General features: G+C 41.3%; 1 pseudogene; it reads left to right on the top strand.

Moving 5' to 3' along the window:
• Nucleotides 1-10,316, top strand: part of LOC103203372 — a 19,891-nt pseudogene that overhangs the window by 987 nt on the left and 8,588 nt on the right.

Here is a 10,316-nt window from a genome sequence, read left to right as displayed (position 1 = left end):
AAGCCACTCCTCAGAAGGAAGATTGGGCGATCTACTTCTGTAGTGATACCACCTCAGAAACCCCAGGAGGGGTTGCTACGAGTCGGATCCAACCCAACTTCAGTGAGTTTGGGTTTTTTTTTTTTTTTTTGGTTTGTTCATTTGAAATGATTTAAAAGTCTCTAAGATCAAACTGCCCTCCATAATATCATCAAAATTACTATCATAGCACGGTGAAGGCCCCCAGAAATGCTCAGCAACTAAGGTATCAGTGGTGCCCAAGTATTCAAACTCTGGTTTAATGCTTGCTGGTTCAAACAGCCCCTAGAAAGCAGCGGCATAACCAATGGTGATTTAATGTCAAGTCTATGTAGAAGAAATTAATTCTTGAGTTGATAAGATATTCCATAAAAATCCTTTATCAAAAGGAGGGAATTGAAAGAGAAAAAATCTCTGGGGAGTTTTTGACTAAAGCAACATTGCAAAACTGAAAAAAAAAAAAAAAAGTCTTTGCTGTATTCAACAGAATTAAAACTGGAGTTAACAAGCCTGATTTCTAAGTCTCTTATCTGGATAGCAACCACAAGTAACTAAGGAAATAGTTTCTCTGTGATTAAATCAGAACATGGAAAGAAGATACTCAAGGAAGAGGTCTGGGTGTCAATGCTTATCACAGCTACCACATATTCTCAGAGAATGTTTTATCACAAACAAGGTATTTTTACAATCTATTTTGGAAAAAAAAAAAAACAAACTGTAAAGTAAAAAGCCCTTAACCAATCTCTACATCCAACTTGTACTTGTGTAACCATTAATATAGACAACCCCACTTTGGAATATCCCACCCTCCATCTCCCTACTTCACACACACACACACACACACACACAAATCAGAATATTGTAGTGTAACCTCATGATTTTGCCCAATAACTGTTTTCCCCTAAAGCTCCATCCTTAGATTCACCAGTTCACTGCGTATAGGCAGCTGGATCTCCATTCTAATGTACTATTAAATGCTTAATCAATCCTCTATATTTTAACTGATCCAAGGTCTAGAGACTCTTCTCAGAAACAGATGAATGCGGCTGCCTAACAGTACGTTTTCAGTGTTAGTTGCTATCAACTGACAGGAACCGCATGCACAGCAGAATGAAAATGCTGCCCAGTCCTTTGTCATCCTCATAATTTGTCAGAGATCAAAGCATTGTGATCACAGTGTTTTCACTGACTGTCTTATAGAAGGAGGTTGCCAAGCTTTTCTTCTTAGTCTAGAAGCTCCACTGAACCCTGAATGTGCAGCATCATGTTGTTGTTGTTGTTATGTGCCATTGGACCAGACTCACAGTGACCCCTCCTTGGGTTTCTGAGGCAGTATCACTATGGAAGTAGATTGCCCAACCTTCCTTCTGAGGAGTGGCTGGTGGGTTTGAACCGCCAGCCTTCAGGTTAGCAGTCAAGTGCTTTAGCCACTATGCTACCAGAGCTCCCAAGCAGCATCATAGCAACATGCAAGCCTTCACTGACAGACAGATGGTGGCTGCACATGAGGTGCATTGGCCAGAAATTGAACCTGGTCCTCCAAGAATTCCTCCAAGAATTCTACCGCTGAAATACCAGTGCCCTTATGCTTGAAAATATAGGTAGAGCTGGACCCAAAGAATACTGAAGTATGAGTCAAAATCACCCTAGAGGAAAATTTCCAGAAGCACTCAGGATAACTCTGCCCAGGGCTCTAACTAGTTAGTTTTTTACTGACAAGTTAAGTGAGGGTATGTGTGATCCAGTAATCAAACTTTCAGACAACTTGAAGATGAGAAAGAGTGATAATGGTAAATGACTGAATCAGATCACAGAAAGGTCTCAGCTGTCTGCACCAATCGCCAAAACAACTAGAATAAAAAATGTTCTTTAATCTTATTCATCTGCCACCTCCTGGTCTGGAGAGCCTGGACCTCTCTGGACTGATGAATGGGAGAAAATGCCAAGCACACAGTAAATGCTCAAAAATGGTGATTAGTATCATCTTCATTATTATTTCCTTACTTCCTAAAACTGCCAAGAAAACAAGTCAACTTTTAAAATAAGGTTCAAGTAATTGAAAAACAGTCATGCCATTAATTCTGTGCCATGCTTGATTCAGCATGATGAATGTATGGCCTTTTGCCTAACTTCTAATACTAGAGGAGAGTGGTACCAATTGTGTACTTTGCATCTATGTTAATATGTTAATAATCTAGCCTTTCATAAACCCTCTATTTGGACTTTCCTGAACTAGTTATTTCCAAGCAAATCTGAAAAATAATTACAATACTAGATAGGAAACTTAGAGGGCAGTGAGTTTATGTTAATGAGGGAGAAGCAATTCAGAAAAGAAGGGTATCTTAGGCTGGTTTCTCTAGATTGGCAAAACCAGTGAAGCATGTGTTTATATGTAGAGAAGGAAAAAAAAGAGAGAGAGATATTTATTTCAAGGAAATGGCTCATGTAGTTGTAGAATCTGGTAAATCCCAAATTCATGGGTCAGATATCAAGCTGCAGGCTTTTCCTGACTCACGTGGTTGCAGGGGCTGATGAATCCAAAATAGGCAGGTCAGATGGCAAGTGGCTGGCTCACATCCAAGAAACAAGAGGTCAAAGGATGATGAGTCAGATGCAGGATTCAGAGGGAGTGAGCTTTGCCAGAACATCCATATACATATTGGATGCAGGCTACATCCCAAGGAAACTGATTGGCCTTCAACTGATTGGCTTTTCAACTAATTGGCTGCTCCTATTAGACGGAGGATGATTTTACTATACATTATGGTAGAGCAATCAGTCTGCCAAACCACTGAGAATCATAGCCTAGCCAAGTTGACATGTTACATTAACCATCCCAGAAGGTAAGAATAATTGCACAACTTGAAGGATATAATCAATGTTACTGAATTGCACACGTGGAAATTGTTGAATTGGTATATATTTTGCTGTGTATATTCTCAACAACAAAAGTAAAACAATTTTTTAATTCATAATAGTGTGTCTTGTGTACCTAGCACTTAGCTAGGTATTTATAGATACATCTCTAAATCTCACCAAAACCCATGAGGTAGTTGTTACTTTCATTTTATGCATGAAACTGAAACTGAAGCTCAGATGATCGTAGATGTGTGTGTTCAAAGAATCAGAGATCAAGTGCCTAGGTCACTCTGTCTTCCTTCTGTGAGACCACATAATTGTCCCCAAATGTTTTAGCCCTCCTAGAATAGCAGCCACCACTCCATGCCCAAAACCACCTCGTGCCTCAGCAGTTCCTAACTTTAGTAAGTCACTTCCACTCAGAGGCATATCTAAGAAAAATAGCTACTGGGGCACATGCCATATCTGTCATACCTCAGACACACGTCTGCTTCCATAGATGCATTTCACACTTTGTCACCCCCGTAAGAAAGGTCATAGCTTCACCTGATGAATCACGGCTATAGCAAAAGCATCCAAGATTCTGAAAGAATTCTTCATCAAGGCTCCAAGTCTCATCTCACTGGGCTCACAAAGACCATTCATGGGCTCACTAACACCCTTCACCATGGTCACAAGGTTCTTGTTGAAGCTGCTTTTAGCTGCCATCAAGTTGGCCCCAACTCATGGAGACCCATGCACAATGGAACAAAATGCTGCCTGGTCCTGCACCATGATCATGATCTTGGGGATCCACAAGGTTTTCTTTGGTTGATTTTCATAAATAGATTGCCAATCCCTTCTTCCTAGGCCATCTGAAAGCTCTGCTGAAACCAAGCCTCCATGACAGGTGGCTGTGCATAAACCAGGGTCTCCACATGGAAGGCAAGAATTTTGAACCACCAATGGTTCATAGAGTCACAATAGAATTACTGAACTAAGGTCCTCACTTCCTGAGTCTGCTCTCTCCTAATAACTAAACCTCATATGGGAGAATAAAGTTCTGGCTAGAAGGCTGCCTTTGAGCCTGGAAACTCACCTCATCATAGATGTAATACCCTGAGGAATCAATTTAATGGAGTTGCATAGGAAGTGTCACAGTAATGTACGTGGAAGATCCATTTTTACTGATATTCCATTCATTGTGGGTGTGTGCCATCCAGTCAATCCTGACTCATAGTGACACTATAAGGCTGACTAGAACTGCCTCTTGGGTTTCCTAAGCATGATCTTCATAGTAGCAGATCTCCAGGTCATTTCTCCCATGAAGCCACTGGGGAGTCCAATCCACCCACCTTGCAATTAGCAGCCGAGAGCTTAAAAATTATGCCACCAGGGACCCTTGTATTTCATTTAGGAAGTAAAGAAGGTTTTAAAAATTTCCCCTTTAGTGCAGTGTACCAAATTGCTTATTCATAGAAAGTAAATTTATAGATCGATGCCTATGAGAGATCAGAGCCAAAGCAGCAAGAATCCTCAGTTAGTAAATGAAAGCCAGATTCCCAGGCCCCCAGCTTTCAGGGTCCACATCCATTTTTGCTATAATACCCAAATGCACTGACTCAATTCCCCATCCTAAGTACTTTGTTCTAGGAGTCCAGAATCTCTTCATTCCAACAACTTTTCCTTGCGAGACTACTGTGTGTCAAGCTCTGTTCTAAGCACTAGAAGTAAAACATGAAAAACACAGGTAAAAATCCCTGTCCTCATGCAGCTTACCTTCAGTGTGCATGCTTGAGGTGAGGGGACTTGGGGAGGGAGTAAACTATTCTTCTGCGGGTCACCTCTGCTGCCTTCCTCCCTGTGGTCCCCTGTATCCTAGTGCATAAACCAGGGCTGCTACAATCCTTATCTGATCTGGTAAGAAATAACACCCCTAATTTCTTCACTCCCCACAAAGGACACTAATACAAACTGGTGTGTATAACAGGCTTTTGTAGGAAGACCAGGGTAACAGAAGGCAATTATAGCATAATGAAGCACAAGCAACAACAAAAATGGAATATTACAAATAGTTGATCTAAAAAGCTACTACCCATTCTCCATAAAGGCCAATTTCTTGCTGGCAGTATTGTCCCCCAGGCTGTGGCTCACTGCCATCTTCTCTTGCTTCTCTCCCAAGATCCTTTTCCCAGCCTCCAGTTCTCTTAGCTGCCAGCCTCTGGCCCTCAATTTCCTCTTACTTTTTTCATGCCCAGCAATTCATCCACAGCTTCCTGACTGTGCCCAGGGGTGAGGCGAGGCGGATGGAGAGAGAGAGGGTTCACCTTTCCCACCCAAAATGTCTGCCAAGATCGTTTAAAACAAAGAGCCATCATGCCTGTTGTGAATCATGCCACTACCCTACTATTTGAAAGCAGATGCAGTCTGTTTTAATTTCAATAGATTTTGTTTTTCTCATTGCCAGCATTTGTGGGAAAACAACATGCAAAATGAATTGCTACAGACAACCCCTAAAGTGGAATTTAAGCACTCTTGTTAACAAAGACTTGGGGAAATGGCATTAAAGATTCCAAACAAGTAAGCAACCAATCCCAGCACACTCAACATTGAACTAGTAGAAATGGAAGCCTTTAAAAAATAAAGCTGGTCACTACATCACTTATTATATCAAAATGAGTTTCAAATACACATCAAAGATTCAAAAATAAAGGGACCGTGAAAATAATAGAACATGATGGAGGTTTCTTAAAATAATATTCTTAGGGTAGGAAAGACTTTCTAAATATGATACTGAATCTAGGGACATAATTATCAATCTGATTATATATATATATATATATATATTAATCTTCCATACAGCAAAACTACCAAACACCAAGTCAAAAGTATAGAAAAACATAGTAACACAATCAACAGACAGAAGAGTAATTTCCTTAATAGACAAAGAATTCAAATCTCACCAAAATGAACAACAATTTTTTTTTAAATAAGCAAAGTAAATGAACAGTCAACACACACACACATACACACCAAAAAAAAAAAAAAAAAAAAACCACCTCACTTCCATCAAGTCATTTCTGACTCATAGAGACCCCATTGGGTTTCTGAGGCTATAAATCTTTACAGAAGTAGATCACCCCATCTTCCTTCTGCAGAGCGGCTGGTGGGTTTGAACTGCTGACCTTAGGGTTAGCAATCAAGTGCCTTAACACATTATACCACCAGAGCTACACACACACACATAAAATACAAATGGCTACTAAAGATATAAAAATATATTCAACCTCCCTTCTATTTAAATAAACATTCTGAAAGATACACTATTTTTCACCCAGCAGACTATAAAATGTATCAAATTTTACAATTCCTAGTGTTGATGACATGAGGAAATACACATTTTCCTACCAAGTTGGTGTCAAATATAAGTTGGTACAAACTTATAAACTTTTTGATTGACAATTGTATTAGAGCTTAAATTCTAAAGTACTTTGGTTTGTGGGTTCTGGTAGCATAGTGGCCAAGGCACTTGGCTGATAACCAGAAGGCTGGCGGTTCAAACACACCAGCCACTCCCCGGAAGGAAGGTCGGGCAATCTACTTCCGTAGTGATACTGCCTTGGAAACCCAAGGTGGGGCTGCTATGGGTCGGCTCCGACTCCACGGCGTTGGTTGCGTTGGGTTTGTGGAAAGCTGTGGTATTCAGTGGGAATTCTAACTCCATTTTGAGGCTTAACATAAGTTTCAGACACCATTTGGGTTCTTTCTGACCATTAAAACTAGCACTGTGGCTATACACAGACAAGTTCTAGGGCAAACCTAAGGAGGGGCAATTTGCCTTCAGGAAGAGTATGGTTGAAAGTAGATTATGCTCACTCAAAGAACTAGAGAACTTGCCTGAGTGTGTCCTTTTCTGACTTAAATTAAGGATGGGGTCTAGGTTGTTTGGTAGGTTTGTGGCTAAGACTCAGGCTGCATGGTCTTGAGTCACACACAGCCTATCCAGACCACCACCTAGCCAGGTAGTCAAGGCCCAGAACCAGTCCCGTAACCCTTTTCTGTCTTCAATTTTCAATCATGGTCTTTTCCCTGCTTCTGTAGTCCCGCCTGCAACAGTGATGAATCGATCTACCATCACTCATGATTTTGTGATGATTTTATGTTTTTTCAATCATATATAATTAGCTGGCCACGACTCAGCAGACTCCATTCAGCTTTCGGTACTGTGTACATGTTGATGGTTTCCCTCATCGTGGATGATCTTCTTTGTTTTGTCTTTGTCCTGTCCAGGCTTAATAAAAGTGTATGTATTGAATCTGTTTGAATCTGGGGTCTCTTTTCCCCTGTTACACAGTTTAGCAATATCTGATTCAGAAATTCCACTTGTAGGAATTTTACCCCAGATGTATATAAAAAAATGTTTTTTGCAGCATTTATTATGGTTATACAACTATAAACAATATAAATGCCCATGATAGTTTGAGGATAAAGATTTTTGCTTTGCTGGGCCTGAATCCATATTATCAGAATAAAACTCCATATTTTTAGTTAAGATGCCATTTCCTTAAAACTTGGCTTCAACTGTGTGTTATAATTAACTTGTTCTCTCTCTAAGTTACAGTTATTAGTTCCTGCTCCGTTCTATTACTAAGACTGAGACAACTATGCCGGATTTCGGGCCCAGCCACCTAGGCTTTGGCAAACACTAGTAGAGCCTCTTAAGGACTACCTGACTTCGGAGACTCACAGGAAATCCCTTTATTACCATTGCACTACCTAACTTTCAGAAAATCAGTAACCTGTCCTGCATACATGCTGTGTCTCTTTTCCTTTGGTACAAGAACCCCTGATTGTGAATGCTGAGCAGAGCACGTGGTTTTGGAGTCACTGAGACCTCATCTGTCTATTGTTGGTAAACCTCTAATTAAACACTCTTCTCCTTGAACTCTGGTGTGGACTATTGGCTGTGCTGCTCCAAGGCCGGACCCCAGCGTTTTTCAGGTCACAGTTTCTTGATGCCCAAGGTGGGCCCTTGCCAGTCACTTCACCCTGGAGTCGCCTTCCAAGGGACAGCTTGAGAGCAAGGAGGCCTCGGGAAGCATACCACTTTGCCTAGTCGGGAGTGTCCCTCCAGAGCCTGACCCAGAATTATTCAAGTGACAATGTTGTTGTTGTTGTTATGTGCCATTGAGTCATACCGACTCATAGCAACCCCTCCTTGGGTTTCCAAGGCAGTATCACTACGGAAGTAGATTGCCCAACCTTCCTTCCGAGGAGTGGCCGGTGGGTTTGAACCGCCAGCCTTCTGGTTAGCAGTCAAGTGCATTAGGCACTAAGCTACCAGAGCTCCTCAAGTGACAATTGTTGTTGTTGTTGTTATTTGCCATTGAGTCGGATCTGACTCATAGCGACCCCTCCTTCGGTTTCCGAGGCAGTATCGCTATGGAAGTAGATTGCCCCATCTTCCTTTCAAGGAGTGGCTGGTGAGTTTGAACCATCAGACTTCTAGCTAGCAGTCAAATGCCTTAGGCACTATGCTACCAGAGCTCCCCAAGTGACAATGTTGTTGTTGTTGTTATGTGCCATCGAGTCGGCCCTGACTCATAGCGACCCCTCCTTGGGTTTCCGAGGCAGTATCACTATGGAAGTAGGATTGCCCAACCTTCCTTCCGAGGAGTGGCAGGTGGGTTTGAACCGCCAGCCATCTGGTTAGCAGGCAAGTGTCTTAGCCACTATGCTACCAGATAGGAGTGGTTATATCAATCAGAATACATTCACACAATTAAATACTATGCAACCATTTAAAAGAATGAGGTAAATTACTGTGTTTGCACAAACAAATAACATATAAGTAGTACTGCTGAATCTTAGTCCAAAAACTGAAACATACAAAAATCAAAGGAATTTTATTTCTCAATACTACAAAATGTTTTTTTAAAAAACTCTCTGTTGTTCAGTCGATTCTGAGTCACAGTGACCCCATGTGTGCTCCATAAGGTTCTCTCGGCTAAGATCTTTACAGCAGCAGATCACCAGCCTTTCTCCCACAGCACCCCTGGCGGGTTCAAATTGCCAACCTTTAGGTTAGCAGCCTTTTGCTAACTACTTGAGTTACCCAAGGACCTCCAGCTATAACATCTATATTTAACTCAGAATCCAGCCAATTGGCAAAGGCTTAATCTTAACCAATTTAGTATTCCACTTTCCCTGGGGTTATTTTTAAGTTTCAGGGGGCTTAAGGACTGGCAAGGCATCTGAGAGACAAGTACATTTATTCCCTGAAATAGACATCTACCCATGCTGGCATCCATGAGTCATATTTTTTCCCATCTGGACTTCCATGATCAGTTCACCAAGAACTGATATTTGGCTGGTACCCACCAGTACAGCCAGTACAATATTTTAACCAACTGCTACAATAGTGAAACACTTCTATACCGGTTGGTGAGCAGACACTGCACCAAATTCTCCTCTACCTACTAGACCTGGCCACCCTGGACCCTCCTCCCCCCAGGAGCTGCCCTTCCCTTCCCCACAATCCAATAACTAAAGAGTTATTGCCAAGCACAACTGGGAAAGTCTAGGGCCCTGCTCCAGTGACCCTGCCAGCACGTCTTCGTATAGGCAAGTATTCATGCTGCTTGTTGCTGCCGCTGTTAGTTGCCATCAAGTCTATTACAACCCATGACAACCTCATGTGTGCTGAGCAGAACTGAGCTCTATAGGGTTTTTGAGGTTGTGACCTTTCAGAAACGAATCACCAAACCTGTCTTCCAAGGTCCCTCTGGGTGGGTTTGAACTGCCAACCTTCCAGCTAGTAATATTTAACCATTTGCCCTTACCCCCGTGCTGCACTGCCTGCTAAATATTGTTGAATGTAGACTCCCTGAAACTACTGCCAAAATAGTCTATTGATAAAACAAACTGAGTTTATTGACTACTGTGGTAAAAGACAGAGTCTTAGTAACATCTTAGGATGGAAAGGCAGTAGGGATTTTGGGGGCGCTTGGATTAAAGCAAGTCTTCCAATGTAGGTGAGGGTTGATTAAAATTGGGTAAGAATCATGATATAATACTTAGGATTGGTGTATACAGCAGGAAGAGAGTTTTAAGGGAAAGGCTTTAATGATTTCGAGAATATATAGTCATTTGATGCTATGTATTGAATAGTTTCATATTTATTGGAATGGAATTTTTGGGAAGTTTCCTAAATGGGACGTATTGTTATTTAAAATTGTTGACTTCCTGGGTAAGAATTTCCTGAAATAGTAATGTCATGTTGATGAAGACAACGGAATAGTAAAGTGGTGTTAATGTAGACAATATGCTGTATGTATATAAATGGTTACAATTCTCATTGTTCCCTATCGTGATCATTATGAAGCTTAAACTAAAGAGCAGACCTTAACATCTGGAAGCATGATCAGACTAGATCTTCACTGCTCTGTGAGATGTCAAGA

This window comes from Orycteropus afer, unplaced genomic scaffold, assembly GCF_000298275.1.
Source record: "Orycteropus afer afer isolate SDZICR_OR568_19922 unplaced genomic scaffold, OryAfe1.0 scaffold00214, whole genome shotgun sequence".
Taxonomy (NCBI): domain Eukaryota; kingdom Metazoa; phylum Chordata; class Mammalia; order Tubulidentata; family Orycteropodidae; genus Orycteropus; species Orycteropus afer.
Note: the sequence above shows the minus strand (reverse complement) of the source record. Positions and strands in the feature narration are given on the sequence as shown.